At 36.0% G+C, this 19,840-nt stretch overlaps 1 protein-coding gene across 1 annotated transcript in view; it reads right to left on the bottom strand.

The window, feature by feature from the left end:
- The window catches only part of LOC150096851 (mdm2-binding protein-like), a 269,877-nt gene that overhangs the window by 248,964 nt on the left and 1,073 nt on the right, over window positions 1-19,840 (bottom strand). The gene's annotated exons all lie outside the window — the stretch shown is intronic.

Genomic DNA, 19,840 nt, shown 5'->3' with positions numbered 1-19,840 from the left:
TTTTTAAAATCATACTTTAAAGTTTAGGTTTTTTCCAGAAAATTGTATTAAATTTCTTGGGTGCGTATTATACATAGGAGCATCATACACCAGAAAATACGGTATTACCTTTGCCTTGTGTTTATGTGTAAATAATTCAGGAAAATAAAAATAAATCTGATCATGACAACCACCACTATTTGGCCCGAACCCAACTTGCTCTTCTCTAGGTTTCTTTTTTTTCAGCCTTTTTTCAAGTATGCTTGCCTAGAACACTTAGTATATTCTTAGATAATGTTCACATTCAGCTTTCAATCTGGTCAAATATGTCATTTATCATTCCCCTTTTTACAGATGGAAACTTACAAGCTCTGCTCCAATTATCTGGTATTCAATCTTCTGACCAGGCCCTCTGAATTATGCAATGTAGCCACTGCAAAACGTTTATGCCTCTATATTTGAGCATTTCTGGTCAAATACATCTACTCCAGTTGTATTCCCATATTTCAAGTTTTTGATTAACTTTTCTACCTCAAGTATTGATGTGTACTCCTGTTGGCATTCCTCTTGGAAATTTTCTACCACTATTCTATCATTGCTTGTTTCGTTAAACAGTCTTTCAAAGTAATTACTCCAGAAGTATAGGATATCCTTATCTTCAATTTTCATATCACCTTTATCATCTTTGATTCCTTTTACAGTACTCATTCGTCCTTTCTAAGCTTTTTTTTTAACAGCCTCCAGAATATTTTCTACCTTCCAGTGGAAATAGCTCTCTAACATTTTTCTCTGTATTCTTTTAGGTAGCCTGCAACTTATTTGCTTGGAACTTTTAGTATGCTTTCTTCTTTTCCAGCACTGCTTTAATTTTCCCAGAGGTATAATAATAATAATAAGGAAGACTCATATACAGTGATCATCTTAGACTTTTAAGGCATGTTTGCAAAGACTAAACAGCTCATTGCTACCATGATAAAGCAAAGATTGTGCCACTGTATAAACAAGTGGTCAGACTAGACGTAACTACTCTGCACCAATTTGATCATTTAGTTTCCACTGTGATGCAAAACAGTGGAGGGATCCAGATAGATAAGTGACTAAGCAATATTAGGACTCTGAATTTATTTCTTAACAATATCTTGTGGATTGACTAGGAATCTTCAGCTGTTTGCTGATGATGCAAAGTTAGGTATGGATATAAGGAGCACTGCTGATATTAACTCCCTTCAGGAAAATTTGAATAGACTTAGACAAATGTGTGGAGTTGCAATTTTAACACTAATAAGTGCAAGATGTTGCACTTATTAGTGTTAAAATTACAGAAGTCACACTGTAATTGTTGCAAAGACTAAACAGCTCATAGCTACCATGATAAGACAAAGATTGTGCCACTGTATAAACAAGTGTTCAGATTAGACGTAACTATTCTGCACCAATTTAATCATTTAGTTTTTATTGTGATGCAAAAACAGTGGAGGGATCCAGATAGATAAGTGACTAAGCAATATTAGGACTCTGAAATGTTTGTGATGAGCAGAGGTTGAGAGAATCTAAATTGTGAATTGGCAGAAAAGATGTGATATAAGTGAGAAGATATTACCAAATTAATACTGTGTAGATTATTAAAAAAAAGTGGGAGATAAGAAGAAAAGAATGCATTCCAATTCCTGAGAGTTATACCAAGATGTGAAAGGGGTGTGAGGAGTAGATTTTTTACATGGAGAATGGCGAGTGAGTAGAATGCATTCGTGGAATGTGTTGTAAATGCTGGGAAAGAATGAGTTCAAGGTTCAAAAGGATAAATATGATGCTCATTGAATAAAACCTCCAACAGTGAATCTGCTGAGACAAGTCAACTGCACCTTCCTCATGATATGACCTGTTTTGACAAAGAGGCTTTGGTGAGGTGATGCTGCCTTAAAAACATACTTGCTCTATTTGGAGGAACCCATACTATACCTCTAGGTTGTATTGTCATAATTTGTCTCTGGTAAGGTCTCCAGTTTCTTTCTCTTCCCTTTCTTCATACATGCAGTGCAGATGGTGGCTTGATGGACACACACATGCCATGCCATGCTGTAATTATTCAACTACGAAGTCAGTGCACCTCCATTTGTGAATTACAGCAGCAAATCGGTTTCCATAGGCTGGCTGCCAGAAAGACACAGGACTAAAACTTGTTGGTAATGTTTTGGGAGGCTTCCTAATCAACTAGTGACCAATTCTGCTGCTACTTATATTTCCAGGTTGTGCCTAGAGGAAGTATAATAGCTTGCAGGAAGCACTGTTGAAGCCACACCCTATATTTATGTCATCTTCATCCATACTTCATGTCCCTATTCTATAAATTTTTCCAACATTCCACTTGCATGAAAGATAGCAACAAAAATTATAGTGTCACTGTAGTTTAAAAAAAAAAAAAAACATCACCACGAAAAACTAACAAAATTTTCATAAAAATATTAAAGATGCAACAAAAATTGCAAAAAATAATAAAAGTATACCCCAAAAATAAGGAGGTAAGGGATAATTTCTTTACTGGGAATTATTCCAGTGTAAAGATATGCGCAATACATCTCTAATACAGAAACTTCGCCTCTTCTTTACCAGCACCGTACTGTATGGCAAAGAGTCACATCCTTCCAGAGGTGCCACCGTTTTCACAGATCAGTGCGGATCTAGACTGGAAAGTCGAAAAATATTTCAGAGGAAGGCAATGGCAAACCACCTTGTGTACCTTACGAAGAACATTCTATGAACATGCCAAAAATGAGAAAGTACAATATGGTGCTGGATGCTAAGACCCCCCCCCGGCCTGAAGGCATTCAACATGCAACTGATGAAGAACAGAGGGCTTCCACAAGTAGAACTGTTTTTATGATGTGTCCAGGTCAAACCCAGAAGGAAGCTTAGTCATGGATGTTGCTGGTTGGAAAAGGGAGGATCCCTGTTTCATAAGAAACCACAGGATTGGAACTTGGAATGTTAGACATATGAACCAAGGTAAGCTGGAAATAATAAAGATGGAAATGGAGTGCAAGAAGCTGGATATATTGGAAATAAGAGAACTCAGATGGCCAGGAATGGGCCATTTTCAGTCAGAGAACTATATGGTGTATTACTCAGGACATGAGACAAGTCGTAAAAATTGAGTATCTTTCTTACTCAGGAAAAAGATGGCTAGGTATGTATTAAGTTATAATCTAGTGAGTGACAGAATCATTTCTCTTAGAGTGAGTGGACATCCAATGAATATGACCATCATTCAAGTTTATACACCCACTAGAGGCATCAAAAGAAGACATTGAAGAATTTTATGGCAAGTCACAAGAAGTGATAGATGCAACACAAAAGCGAGATTTATGGCTACTTATCGGAGAGTAGAATGCAAAAGTGGGAGACTGAGGAACAAGGAATAACAGGTCATTTTGGTTTAGGTATTCATAACACAGCAGGGAAGAGACTAGTTGAGTTTTGTGCAGAAAAGAAGACTGTACACATGGACAATACTGAAATCAAATTGACTATATACTTGGACAAAGAAGATGGAGAAGTGCAATTCAGTCTGTCAAGACTTTTCCAGAAGCAGACTGTGGAACTTACCATGAGTTATTAGCGGCTACAATACATGTGAAATTACGGAAACTGAAAACAACACAAATGTCGATCAGATATGATCTTGGAAATATACCAGCTGAATACAATATTAGTGTGAAATATTGTATGAAATTTGTGTGAAAGAGAACCAGATGAACTATGGGAAGAGATTAAAGATATAATTAAAACAGAAGCAAAGAAGAATATTCTAACAGTTTGTAAGAAGAAGTTTAAATGGCTCTCAGAAGATGCCATCAAAACTGCTCAGGAAAGGAGGAAAATGAAGGCCTCAGGAAATTTGCAGGAAGTACGGCATTTGAATGCAGAGTTTCAATGACAAGCCAGAAGAGACAAGGAAAAATATTTAACCAGGAATGCCAACAAATAAAAGACCAAAACAAGAAAGGAAAAACAAGAGATCTTTTCAAAAAGATCAGAACTAATAGGGAAGTTTAATGCCAAGGTGACAATATTGAAAAGTAAACACAAAGGATATCTTACAGAAGCTGCAGACATCAAAGAAAGATGGAAAGAGTATACCTTTACAGAAAGGACTCCCAAATTACTGAGCAATTTGAAGAGCAGGAATATACACAGGAGCCAGTACCACCGGGCACTGCAACAGCTATCCAGTAAGAAAGCACCAGAAGGAGATGGAATACCTATTGAGCTGCTCAAAGTCCTGGGAGAAGGGCAGTTAAAATTTTAACAGCTCTATGTCAGCGAATTTGGATCACAACTACATGGCATAGGGAATGGAAAAAATCAGTTTATATACCTTTATTGAAGAAAAGCGATGCAAGAGAGTGCAAAAATTACAGAACTATAGCACTGATTTATCATGCAAGTAAAGTCTTACTTAAGATAATTCAGAAAAGACTGGAACCATTCATGAAGAGAGAAATGCCAGATGAACAGTCAGGATTTCAAAAAGGCAAAGGAACAAGAGATCAAATTGTCAATGTGAGATGGATAATAGAAAGAGCACAGGAATAACAAAAGAATGTCTACCTTTGTTTCCTTGACTATAGCAAGGCTTTTGATTCTGTAGATCATGTGAAACTGTGGAATGTGTTAAGAACAATGGGAGTACCAGAGCATTTCATTATCATTCTGATGAATCTTTATTATGAACAAGAAGCTACTGTCTGAACAGATCTTGTAGAAACTGAGTTTTTCACAATAGGTAAAGGGGTTCAACAAGGATGTATTTTATCTCCATACCTGTTCATCTTGTACAGCGAATACATTTTAAGAATGGCAAGATTGGAGGAGTCTTCAGTTGGAATTAAAATTGGGGAGAGAAATATTAATAATTTGAGGTATGCAGATGATACCACCTTGCTAGCAGAATGCAAAGAAGATTTGAAGGAACTTATTATGAAAGTTAAAGAAGAAAGTGCAAAAAAGGCCTTAAACATAACCTCAAAAAGACAAAAGTTATGACAACATGTGAACTTAATGATTTTGAAGTAGATGGGGAGAAAATGGAAGCAGTTAACAATTTTGTGCTCCTAGGATCCTGAATTGATAAAGATGGTTATTGTACTGAAGAAGTTAGAAGATTATTACTCGGAAAGAAAGCAATGACAAATTTAAGCATGATCTTTAAAGATAAAGATATTAGCCTCGCAACAAAAATCAGAATCATGAAAGCAATGGTATTCTCTGTGGTATACTGTGTGGATGTGAAAGTTGGACCCTGAGAAAGAGTGAAAGAATGAAGATAGATGCATTTGAATTATGGGTTTGGAGATGCTTACTAAGAATACCATGGACTGCAAAGCAAACCAATAAATCAGTGATAGACAGAATAAAGCCAGATTGCTCCCTCGAAACTATGATCATCAAACAAAAATGGTCATACTTCAGACATATTATGCGAGCAAATGAGTCTGGAGAAGATGATGATGCTTGCTAAAGTTGATGGAAGCAGGAGAAGAGGAAGACCAAGAATTAGATGGGTGGATGGAGTTAAAGAAGCCACTGGAATGAGCTTGGAAATTCTGAAAGACATGGCCAGGAACAGATCTGAATGGAGAATGTATGTTCATAGAATCACCAGGAGTCAAAAATGACTCGATGGAACATAACAAGAACAACATTATTGGAAATGGAATCTCTTTTGTATGATTTGTTCTGGCTCAAGATTTCTTTGACAAATGCCTCCATAGCACAATTAAGGATGAGACACTCTTCAAGTGGTAAAAACCAGTGTTCAATTGTCATGATGAGAGGAATCTTTAAATGTGCTCTTTCAATTGAAGGTGGGTTAGCTGATCGTATATAAAGGTAGCAGGATTTTTTTATCTGAGAAAACTGGATTTTCATTTTGCATGTAGTCAAATTGATCAAGAGAACACATACACAATTTGCAGACAAAAAACTACTACTGTGGGTAGTGGAAAGCACTGTGTGTAGATGGTGGCATACTGTGTAATGGTGGATAGTGATATGGTGTGCAGATAGAGAATAATGATAATGTGCAGATGGTGGATAGCGATGGAGGATTAAGTAGTGGAGACTGCGGGTTGTGTGGAATGCTCTTTCATGATGAGTCCATGGACTCCTTGGAAGTGTCACATAACAATAATAATTTTGTCGCCTTTATTTCCTACTGTTAAATTGTGAATGAAACTATGTTGTGTAATTTATTTTTTTTTCATTCACATTTAACATTGCTTATTATGTATTAATCATAATTTGTATAAAGATTATTTATTGTTCCTTAATTAAGAATTACTATTTAAATATTTATTCTAAACTTAACCTACTATTAATTTATTAAATAATAATATGTGTAGAAATTTATGATAACTAAAATATATATTTAAAGTAACGAAAAGTGTATTATAAATAGTTGTATACGTAATGAAAGAGCTGATTAAGTAGCTCAAATATTCTGTTTATTCTTATTTGTGAAAATTTAATGTTATGTAATCACTTATGTAAGAGTAGAGCGTTGTATTACATTAGCGAAATGTTTACGTTCATGCGTTGTCATGGAGACGCATGAAATAAACAAGCACGAGTCGAAGAGTGCGTGACCTTGGAACCAGAAAGGAGAAAGGGGAGACAATAAGAATTTTATAGTAAGAAAAAAATAAGAGTTTTGCGGAGCCTGAAGGAAGGTACGATACAAGCAAAGAAGTGAAAGAAAGATTATAAATTCTTTAGGGCAGAAATTCAAGAGCATAGTATTTAGAAGTAAGCAAAAAACGTAGTGAATCTTATACTCAGCTGCAAGTGAAATCAGCTGTTGTTATAGAGGAAAATTGATGTCGTAATCGGATAAATAAAGAACTGGACATTCAATGGGAAATTCTGATTAGTTCCAGTTAATCTAGGATTACGTCTTAATTCTATGTTGCCCTGAGAAGATTATAATGAATTTAACTAGTTGCAGGAAAGTAAACAAGGAAGGATATCAGTACCTTATTGCTGTTTTTTTTAGAGTAGTGAAGCGCGATTAACAGTAGTTCAGTTAAAGCGTTGGAGAATTTTATTTAATGTGTTCCGCTAGCTCAAATAAGTTAATTCATAAGTGTGCTCGCAATAAATTGATGTATTGAAGATTGTATCTGGTAAGAGTAGTCATACATGTTTGTTTATTCTAACATTAACTATAGCGTATCGTCGAAGTTCAAGGACGAAATAAGTTGGCTTGGAATAATGTCTACCTTGATTAGTGCCTGCTGTGAATTTAAACATTAAGTACAACTGATAGATGTGTGCAGACTGATCAAATGAGAAGTTTTGTTTTATTAACTTGAATTAAGAAAATTTATAATTTTGAAGCAGTGAATTGTATGTTAAAGTTTAGAACATTGAATTGGAATGAGTGACTTAGCAAGATGTATTAAGTTATTTGTATTGTTTCATTTAAAAGTAGAATTCATGTATTTGCTATATTATATCGTATATTAAATGTTTTATTTTGTTAATCTAAATATTGTGTTTGCCTGAACTCCCTTTTATTGCACCGTTCATAAAAAATTCGAATCTTGCGGGTGCCCCAAGTAGAATAATAATAAATGATTCGGCCTAATGAGAAGACTGCTAACTTAATTAAGAATTGATCCTACTATTTTATATAGACTAATCTAAAAATAGGGTGGCGCAGTATAATTATAAATTTCCCTACTTTTGGATCGGTGATCAATTCGCAATTAGTTATTTTATTTATAAGAGTGACTTGAAACTAGATGGTAAATTAGAACACAACATGAAAATAGAACGTCACAACACTACCTTTACTGCTTTTCTAATACTGATGAATATATTGACCTTTCTGATTATTTATCTCTGATAGTTGATCACATAGAGTCTAAGTACTTAAAAAAGCAAGAATCTTTTCTGGACATTTCAGTGTCCATAATTCTAACTGGCTTCCCCTCTTTAACTTCACAGACCAAGCTCAAAGTGAACTGTTTCATTACTGACAGCATACAGCCAGTAATGATCTAATGAAAATCATTCACCTAATTACTGGAATATCAGATAATCCTCATCATTCTCACACACACCCTGGACTACTTTTTAACCACCTCTCCCTCCAAATACACCAACATTAATTGTCTTCTTGGCAACTCAGACCATAATCTTGTACATACCATATTTGCTGGCATATAAGATGCACCGGCCTATAAGATGTACCCCCTTTTTTGTACACATTTCTTAGGAAAAAAACTTTATCACTGAATATTCTAATGAATTTACAATATTTCAAATATAAAGTAATAAGCATCTACTTTCAACAAATACCTAATCTAACTAGAAAAGAGTACCCACCTTTTAATCTTCTTCATAAAAATCCAGAAATTCATCTCCAGAGCTAAATAAGACACACTTGAAACCTCTTCTAAGTCAGAATCTGAGTCCTCATACAACAAATTGTCCTCCATACCATCCAGTGCATTACTAATACCACACTTCTTAAATGATTTAACCACTGTCTCAGTTTTCACAGCATCCCATGAAGCTCTGACCCACTCACAAACTTGCAAAATGCTAGGCCTCTTCCTTCTTCCTGATGGTGTAACCTCAAACTCTGAAGACTGCATCCAGCAGTCTTCTGGATGCAGTGTTCCACTTCCCCTTCATAAATCCCTTAAATGGTTTATTAATATAGACATCTAAAGGTTGAAGCTGACTAGTTAGACCTCCTGGAATTACAGCTAACCGAGTTTTAAATTCCTTGAGTTTATTTTTAATATCTTCTGTTCTGTGAGAACGAAACTGATCCCATACTAGCAGGGCAGGCTTCTTCAACAGTCCGCCAGAGCGCCTAGACCAAATGTTATCTATCCATAACTGGAACACATAACTAACGTAACTGGAATGCTCTCACACACCTCAAGGATGCAAGAAAGAAATCGCATAACTCGGAACAGAGAAAATTTCCAGAAATGAAAGTAATAAAAAACTGAGTATCGGCGTATAAGACGCACCCTTTTTTCCAGACCTATTTTCAAAGAATAAAAGTGCATCTTATATGCCGGTAAATACGGTACTTCTTTTTTTCCACAGGCTGTCATTCTCCCAACCAATCCCAGCCTTGTATCATATGACACTAGTGCCAATAGAGATGACCTTTGAGATTTCTATGTCTTCTTTCCATAGTGTCATTACTGTTTCCACTCTCCTGATCTAAGCACCTGCACTGATCTAATAACTGAAATTATTATTGCTGGATGGTTACTTTATTCCCCATTCCACATCATCATCAGAGGATTAGAATTGATGAATTAAAAGTTAAGTATAATAATTAACTAATCTGGTATTATTGAAAATGTTGATATTGTTAGGTCAAAGTATAAATATGCAAGAAAAAAATATATAAAAATTATAAATAAATAAAAGTTAAATGAATGACAATGAGAAGAAAAGCTGACTGAATTTACACAAGCATCAATGGTAAAACTTGTAGTACATGTATCAGTTTATGACAATAGCAAAACTTGTAGTACATGTATTAGTTTGTCCACAGTGAAGATTAGTCAGTGTATGGTTCACTTACTGTTCATTTTTTTCTTTAAAACACTGAGTTAATTGGTCTAAGCATGTGGAGTTAGTTTTCCTCTAGGTACTCTAGTTTTCTCATCATAAACATAAAACTAACTTTTAATCCATTCTAATTTTAGTTATGTGTACTTCCTGGGATAAATATGAGTTTGTGTAATTCACGGAATTCACAGCACCAGTACTCTTGATAAATATGAATCCTGGTGGAAGGTGAATACTTCAATAATACATGTATTACTGAAGTTCTAATACATGTTAAATTATGTGGTGAGCAATTATCATTTGAGAGAAGGATTTTCTTTTCTGTCTTTTCAGCAGGTTCATGCTATCCAAGTCCATGTTTGCAAGATAATCACAGTAAGAAATTGAACGTTATTAAAATATCTTGGATTTGCATATCTTCCAATGAGTAATGATTTTGATTTTTATGTTCCAGAAGTTATGATAAAAAAAAAAAAAAAAAGAAGCCAGTTAAACACTGTTTTGACTTCTCTTCTTTGTACAGATCTCCCATAATTGAGAGCGTACGATGTTAACACAAACCTATGAGACATCATTCTCATCTCTGCAGATTACACTGGAAGTTATTCCATATTATTCTCAAAACAAGTTGAACAGTCGAAAGCTTGTTTGAAAATTATTGTCCTAAAGGTTTGTTTCCCAAAATGTAATGCCTTTCACATGTGAAAGACATTGCCAAATTTCACATGGGATGTGAAAGATAAGGTCCTACAACTTTCTTTAAAACCATTGATACAATTTTCTAAAAATGACATTTCATGATCTTTCTTTATAATCTTTTAAAGCTGTAAACAATGTTGAAGAAGCAATACTAAATACTTTTGCAATTTCACTTTTCTTCGATTTTTTCCAAAAACTGGCAGGCTTTCTTTTAATATAATTTGTTGTTGTTCTTTTTGTACATTTTATTTAAATACAAAAAATTTAATTAAACCACTTTGTAATCTGCAAGAATTCTAACTTCACACAAGTACAGTATACAGTACATTCAACTTCTCACACAGGTATCCAAAAGCTAAGGATGAAATACATTTCTACCTATATATGAAAAAAAAAAAAATTTCATGACTACAACCAAATATAGACATCAATTTATTGCCAGCATATTAATAAATTTCGTACAAATTAAATTGCAATACGTTGTTGGCAAAAGTTACAAATTTCCTAAGGTATTAATGTTTCCAGAATTATTAATGCTTACAGAAAAACTATGTGGAGAGACATTCAGTATGGAATATGTCCACCCCAAACTGTGATGCAACTCTCACAACATTATGCCAAGTTAGCACCAAGTGATTTAGGAGTTCTTAATGCAAACTAGCCTATTCCTCCTTCAAAGAAAGGATAAGACCTTGTCTGTTTTCTGGAGGAGAATTCTGAGCAGCAATGCATCTCCCTATTGCATCTCAAATGTATTCCATGGGGATCATTTCATAGCTACAGCTTTTGCCACCCTGGGCGGTCCCTGAGTTTGCCGCCCCTCTCAATATACACCAAAAATACTACAAAAAATCAAAACGACGTATAGGAAAATAAATTAAAACACTATGTTTATTTTTGAAGTAAAACTTTAATTCTAACATTCTAAAATGTTATTTTTCTTGCTTTTCTGTTAGAAAAATCGATGACATTGGCAAAGTCTATTTCATAGTAATGTAAGTCATTCTTAATCAATTTTATTTAGAAAACTTCTTCTCACAACCTAGAAACACTTACAGAATTGTGAGGAAAATTTGCAGTGGTATTACAATATTTGGAACTGAGTCCTTGAGACTGTATTTTAGAATTAACTGCAAAAGCTCCAAAAGGTTCAAAGTGCCACCGGGGCAGACCACCCCCTCCGCATCCCCTAGCTACACCACTGATGGGGTTGAGATCTGGATAGCGCGCTGGCCACTTGATTCGATTAATTTCCTTGGTTTCCAATCTCCACTGCTCTTGTACATTGTGGTGTGGCACTGTCATCCATAAAAATGAATTCCTTGCCTATAGCACCACAAAACAATTAAACATGATGTTCAAGAACTTCACTGCAATATCATTCACCAGTCATAGTCTCTTTTTCCAGCACTTGTAGCTTGGTGTGTCCATTAAGAATAATGCCTCCTCACACCGTGACTGCAGCATTGCCGTATCTATCGCTTTCAAGAAAATTCTTGTGACAGTAAGCAGTATCACTTTCACAGCACATCAAGTGTTGTCTAGAATCAGAGAAGAGACTAAAACAATTCTTTTCTGTAGAAGAGTACATTAGTCTACTAGTGTCTTGTCCAATTTTCATGGATACAATGCCACTGAAAACATGCTCTATAATGAGCTGTGGATAAAGGGACACAGACCACAGGTCTTCGAGTGCATAGGTCTGCTTGTTGCAAACATCTTGCCACAGTTTGTTAAAAATACCCACATACCTATGCTTGAATGGAGCCGACTTGCAAGCTGATTTGAGGTGGTGCACCCATTATATTTTGTTGTTATAACCAAAAATCTGTCTTCATGCTCCATGATACAGTGAGGACGACCTCTTAGCAAATGTCTGAAACACATTCCATTGGTTTGAAATGCTGACCAGAGCTTGGATACAATGCTATGTGAGATTCCAAACTCTCTGGCAATATCAGTAATTCTATTCGATTCTTCAACTTTCCAATAATTCTTCCTGGCATGAAATCATCTAGTGATGCCTTTGAGACATTACAAGGCATCCAAGTTTGCAACTTTATTCCTAGATGCAAAGAGCTTCTTTCAAACACAATTTGCTTACCACAGCCTTTTGCCTTATATTCTGTACCATAATCTACTTGTAGCCATGTGACCCCTTTGTGTGCGATATGAAAATTTGAATGTGTACCTGCTTTCTACTAGAAATTGTTATTTATACAAATTGCCATAAGCTGATTTGTCTGAATTGGAGGTTGTAATCTTCAGAAATAGTGTTCATCTTTAGGTTTTGGATACCAGCGTACTTGAAATACAGAGGAACTCTGCATTTCAAGTATGATGGTAAAAAGACAACAATACTTGAAATACTGTATTTTCTTTCATGCAATCCATACCTTATTCTTTATTTAACTCAAAGTTAAGCACAGTATTTCCAACACACAAGAAAAACTGTGTTTAACTTTGAGGTGAAACCTAAATATTGTTTGGCTGTGCTCTTTGGCCAAATGCTAACCAAAATAGATAACCTATAACTATCTGCAGCAAATGACTTGAAAAATTATCACCTTATAAATGTATGCTTACCTTGCTGATGGAGTGGCTACCATATCTGTTTTCTAATCAACAGGCTGCAGGTTGGAATTCCACTGGATGTCTTCAGTTGTCTTTAGGTGAGAGATGAATTTCATAGTACAGCATGAGTTCTAGTAGATAAACTTATACGTTGGTTATACATGACTTTACATTTTTCAGGAAATGACAATGTAATACTAAAATATTAATGAAAAAACTTGAATCAACACCTTCCAATATTTCGGCAATGTTACATTGCCATCTTCTGGGGAACATAAAACTAATATGTGCAAGCAGGCACTAACAATGAGCAAATGAGGCTGAAGAAGGCAACTGGCATTGGTCATAGAGTCCTAAAGGTGCCCTCTAGTGAGCTAAATTGGGTTGTCTTGGATGCTGGGCTGATGTTCTAAGGATGTAAGCTTCCCAAATTTGGGGCAGTCTTATGCACCCAAATTTGTTGAGGTTTGAGGTTTTTTAGAGCTGCGGCTGATTCCAGGAACAATCTTTCATATTTATATTTACTACGGTGTAGTAAAGTGACTTTCTTCGAGTGTATTCTGTGGTGGGTATCTAGTGCATGGTCTGCAAGTCCTGAGTGGCTGTATTGGTGAAATCAGATGTAGTCTTTGTGTTCAGATATCCTGATATTAGCTGTCCTGTCTGTTTGGCCATAGTAGGACAGTTTACAGCTGCAAGGGACCTGATATACTCCAGGCAGGTCTAGGAGAAGTGGCTGGTCTTTGGTGGAGTGGATAAGGGATGCCAATTTCTTATGTGGTTTGTAATAGGTAGTGAGGTCATATTTCTTTAGGATTTTTATGAGCTTTTCAGATGTACCCTGGATATAAGGAATGGTGATAGATTTAGTGTAATCTATGTTAAGAAGGAAGGGGGGGGGGTAGTTGCGGTTAACTGGTTTTAATGTTTTCTGGATTTTTTGGAGTTGTAGCTATTGGCTAAGAAGGTGTTAAGGATATGGTTAAGTTCAGTAATTAGGGCATTGTTGTATGAAGAGATTAATTTAGCTCTGTTATATAGGTTTTTATAATCCCATATTGTTGTGAGGGAGAGAGGTGATTGCTGGTGAATGTATCTACCTGTGCGGGTCAGTTTTCTGTTAACAGAGAAAGCCAGGGATCCATCAGGCTGGCATGTAATCAGAGTGTCTAGAAATGGGAGACTGTTGTTGCTTTCTTTTTCCAATGTGAACTGGATTCTGCGGTGTTGATTGTTTAAGTGTGTTAGGAAGTTGTGGGGTGTGTCTAAGCCATGTGGCCAAATAGAGAACACATCATCCACATAGTGTAGCTAGACAGTGAGTTTTTGTGGGGCTGAGGGCTTATTTTTCAAAAGTCTCCATAATGAAGTTTGCTAGGGGTGGAGAGAGTGGAGAACCCATAGCTATACCCTCTATTCGTTAGTAGAATTTTCCCTGCCAAACAAAATAGCCTTGAGTTCATGGTGAACTGAAATAGGGCTGAGATATCAGGAGGAAATTTGCTTGGATGAGATCTAAAGTATTGTTGAGTGGGACATTTGTGAATAAGGAGGAGACATCAAAATTGACCATTAAGTCAGTGTGTTATAGTGAGAAGTTCTCTATACTAGCTTTAAAGTTGGCTGAGTTTTTAATGTGTAATGGTGTGTTGCCAGTATAATGTGTGAGCACTTTATATTTTTGGCTAATTTGTATGTGTGTGTGTGGTGGGGGGATCAATGCCATTCACAATGGGATGTAATGGCACATCATTTTCTGCTTATAGATTTTTGGTAGTCCAATTCAGGTGGGGGAATCTAGAGTTGAAATGGACTACCAAAAATCCATAAGCAGAAAATGTGCCATTACACCCCATTGTGGATGGATTGATTCCCCCGCACATACAAATTAGCCAAAGTACTCACACATTATACTGGCAACACACCATCACACATTAAAAACTCGGCCCACCTTAAAGCCAGTATAGAGAACCGTTCACTCCAACACCTGAAAATGTTTTGATGTCTCCTCCTTATTCACAAATGTCCTACTCAAAGATACCTTAGATCTCATCCAAGCCAAATTTCCTCCTGATATCTCAGCCCTATTTCTGTTCACCATGAACTCAGGCTATTTTGTTTGGCAGGAAAAATTCTACAAACAAACAGAGGGTACAGCCATGGGTTCTCCACTCTCTCCACCCCTAGCAATTTCATTATGGAAATTTTTGAAGAAAAAGCCTTAAACTCAGCCCACAAAAACTCACTGTCTAGCTATGCTACGTGGATGATGTGTTCTCTATTTGGCCACATGGCTTAGACACACCTCCACACACACACACACACACACCCAGAATCGAGTTCACTTTGGAAAAAGAAAACAACAACAGTCTCCCCTTTCTAGACACTCTGATTACACCAGCCTGATAGATCCCTAGCTTTCTCTGTTTACAGAAAACCGACTCATACAGGTAGATACATTCACCAACAATCACCCCCCCACACACACACACAACAATATGGGATTATAAAAACCCTATGTAACAGAGCTAAATTAATCTATTCAGACAACAATGACCTAACTACTCAACTTAACCATATCCTTAACTTCTTAGCCAATGGCTACAACTCCCAAAAAATCCAGAAAATATTAAAACCAGTTAACCACAACCCTCCCTTCCCAACAGAGATTACACTAAATCTATCAGCATTCCTTATATCCAGGGCACATCTGAAAAGCTCACAAAAATCCTAAAGAAATATGACCTCACTACTTGCTACAAACCACATAAGAAATTGGCATCCCTCCTTATTCACTCTACAAAGACCAGCCACTTCCCCTAGACCTACCTAGAGTATACCAGGTCCCATGCAACTGTAAACTGTCCTACTATAGCCAAACAGGCCGGACAGCTAATATCAGGATATCAGAACACAAAGACTACATCCGGTTTTCACCAATACAGCCACTCAATACTTGCAGGCTGTGCACTAGATACCCACCACAGAATACATTGCAAGAAAATCACTTTATTACACTGTAGCAAATATAAATATGAAAGATTGTTTCTGGAATCAGCCTCAGTTCTAAACACCTTGGGTGCATGAGACTGCCCCAAATTTGGGAAGCTTGCATCCTTAGATATTGCTTATAGATTTCAGTTTAAAAACTAAAATTAGACTTAGAACATCAGTCCAATAGCCAAGACACCCAATTTAGCCCACTGGGGTGGGGTTAGGACTCGAGGAAAATGCCAGTTGCCTTCTTCAGCCTCATTTGCTCGTTGTTAGTACCTACTTGCACATATCATAGTTTTATGTTCCCAGAAGATGGCAATGTAACATTGCCGAAATATTGGAAGGTATTGATTAAAGTTTTTTAATTAATATTTTAGTATACATTGTCATTTCCTGAAAAATTTAAAGTCATGTACAGTGTGAGGCCATCGCCATGCTACTTATTGGAGGCTTGAAAATAGCTTGAAAAAGTTCCATGTTTGGTCTCTAGAGCATGCTTTCTGTGCTATGTAAATATATATATATATATATATATATATATATATATATATAAAACTAATAAATAAATAGAAAAAATCCTTAGCTTACCTATGGTAAGCTAAGGATTTGTATTCTAGGATGCAAATGTATTCCAAGAGCCACATAAAAGAATAAATAAAATTAGCAGAGGCAAAAGATTTTAGTGTTTTTTTTTTAAAGAGTGAAAAATGAGAGAAACTAAATATGCTAATTATGAGAAGTAGAGCACATGTTGCAGCTTTGTAAGAGGAGTTGAGTGCATTATCTGAGTGGCAAATAGTGAGGTTAACAGTTCAGTATTGCAAAGTTAAGGTTTTAAAATTAGGAAAGCAAAGATGGAATCCACAGTATACAACTGGCAGGAACATGTTAGAGGAGGTGAGGTGGAGGAAATAAGTGTTTTTTGAGATTGTGAATAAGGACCTGAAATTTTGGGGACATATATTTTAGCTAAAATCACAAGGACAGTACAGTGGATTATAGCAATGATAAGGAGGATGCTGACATGTAGAATTGAGGATGTTATGGTTGTATTTTACAAGACTTTGATCAGGCTGCATATGTTTTCAAAAGGATAAAGAGATATTGGAAAGGATCCAGAAATGATTGCTTAAGATGGTTTCGGGTGTCTGGAATGATGAGTATGAAGACACATTAAAAAATGCAATTTGCAAAGACTGATGGAAAGGAGGAAGAGGAGTGGTGGGATATGACTGAGACATATGGAAGAGGCTAAGAGATTATTACCAGATTAATATGAATGAGATTTTACACGGAATGAGAGAAAAAAAAAAAAAAACCAGAGAAAGAACAAAGGATCATCCCAGGAAGCTGTATAAGGAGGGTGTGAGGAGCATGTTTTTGCATGGAGAGTGGTGGATGACTGGAACACACCATATGTAACTGTGTGTGTGTGTTTAACAGTGGGACCTCCAGCAACAAGTCTTGACTCCATGGAAGTCTAAAAAACAACAAATTACATGATAACCACAGCAATGAATTTTAATGAAAGTACAGATATTTCATACTGAAAACAACAGTACTAGCGTATATATACAAGCAAATCAAAGAACAAGAACACAAGGTATGTATAACAATTGGTTAACCAATTAAAAATAGCTTCTGCATGCTATAAATTAATATTGATAAATATTAAAACTATTTTTGATATTTACATAAAATTAGAATTGCTCAAACTTTTGAGAGAGAGAGAGAGAGACAATCATTCCAATTCAGGTTCGTCAATGTAAAAGAGCTTCAGAACTTTCTTTGAAAAGGTGTTCCTATTTAAAACTGCTTTATCCCACTGGATACTCTGTTTAGTGCCAATACTATGCTGTGCCAAACCAGACTTTTTTAGTTTTCACATATTCAGTGTAATACTGATGTTCACTAATTCTTTTTTTCCACAGAACGGCCTGCCTGTCCAAAGTATGTCAAATTATATTCACAAGGTATCTGTAAACACCAGCTAAAGACAGAGGTGATATTGGAAAGGATCCAGAAATGATTGCTTAAGATGGTTTCGGGTGTCTGGAATGATGAGTATGAAGACACATTAAAAAATGCAATTTGCAAAGACTGATGGAAAGGAGGAAGAGGAGTGGTGGGATATGACTGAGACATATGGAAGAGGCTAAGAGATTATTACCAGATTAATATGAATGAGATTTTACACGGAATGAGAGAAAAAAAAAAAACCAGAGAAAGAACAAAGGATCATCCCAGGAAGCTGTATAAGGAGGGTGTGAGGAGCATGTTTTTGCATGGAGAGTAGTGGATGACTGGAACACATTGCTTGGGAATGGCAAGAGCAGAGATGGTGAATGTATTTAAAGCACCATATGTAACTGTGTGTGTGTGTTTAACAGTGGGACCTCCAGCAACAAGTCTTGACTCCATGGAAGTCTAAAAAACAACAAATTTAACTTTAAGTACAGATATTTCATACTGAAAACAACAGTACATTAGCATATATATACAAGCAAATCAAAGAACAAGAATACAAGGTATGTATAACAATCGGTTAACCAATTAAAAATAGTTTCTGCAAGCTATAAATTAATATTGGTAAATATTAAAACTATTTTTGATATTTACATAAAATTAGAATTGCTCAAACTTTTGAGAGAGAGACAATCATTCCAATTCAGGTTCGTCAATGTAAAAGAGCTTCAGAACTTTCTTTGAAAAGGTGTTCCTATTTAAAACTGCTTTATCCCACTGGATACTGTGTTTAGTGCCAAACCAGACTTTTTTAGTTTTTGCATATTCAGTGTAATACTGATGTACACTAATTCTTTTTTTTCCACAGAACGGCCTGCCTGTCCAAAGTATGTCAAATTACATTCACAAGGAATCTGTAAACACCAGCTAAAGACAGAGGTGATAGTTTGTCTTTTGTAGGTGATGATGAGAAATTTTGTTTAATTACTGTGGTTATATGTAATTTGTTGTTTATACTTATTTCACAGGTACCTTTAAAGATTAGTCCATGGAAGTCTGATGATAATGATAATATTAATCCAAAGAAATGAGTTTCCTCATCTAAGCAACATATTAGAAAAGAATGAAAATAACCAAAAATAATTGATAGAAGCAAATAAGTTAACAGATTTTATAGGATTGACACTGAAGACCTATTTCAGTACATGGCACAAAGGGAGAGAACAAGGGTCACTTCTGGAAAATGTGGATGGTAAGGGTGTTGGGACCAGGTTTTTTTTTTTTTGTTTGGAAGGTCATGAATGGATAGAATGGGTTGCCAGAGGTGATGGTGGACATTTCATCAGTGACTGATTTCAAGTAGAGGTATCATTGATGCACCCAGGGAGGGAGCCAAGGGGTCCTGGCCCCCTCCAAAAGAAAAAACACCAGAAAAATTTCTAAAAATCTTTCCCTAATTAAAATTCATTTTTTTAAAAAATGTATGTTGTGTCGTGTCTTCTATTTCTATGCTACTTATGAATTAGCGGTCACATAAGGTGGGAATACCTTATAGCGCTCTGGAATCCTTGTCGCTGTGAACGCAAGGTGAACGAAGTAGTGCTCGGGCAGTACTTCATTTTCCCAAGCTGGGCCAGAGGAGATCATGGGTATCATGTATTGGCGATCACTGCAGATGCTCAGTCGGATTTCCTCCCCCCCAAAGATTAAATCTTGAGTGCTTGGCCCCCTCCAAGATTAAATCTTGAGTGCTTGGCCCCCTCCAAGATTAAATCCTGAGTGCACCACTGAGAGGTATGATAAGTATTATGTAAATAATGAGTCTTGATTCCGGAGATACCAATATAATATAATAATTTCCACTAGCTGGCTAGCTTTTATACACATTATATATAAACACTAGTTACACAAATGTTCAAAATAATTGCCATTTGTTAACTTCCACTCTTAACCACACTACCGGCAAAGACGTCAAGGTTATCATGGATGCGAAGCGTATGAGGATGTGTATTTGATCCATGAT

This window comes from Typopeltis vanoorti, chromosome 18 (assembly GCF_054136105.1).
Source record: "Typopeltis vanoorti isolate ZY-2024b chromosome 18, IOZ_Tvanoo_1.0, whole genome shotgun sequence".
Taxonomy (NCBI): domain Eukaryota; kingdom Metazoa; phylum Arthropoda; class Arachnida; order Uropygi; family Thelyphonidae; genus Typopeltis; species Typopeltis vanoorti.
Note: the sequence above shows the minus strand (reverse complement) of the source record. Positions and strands in the feature narration are given on the sequence as shown.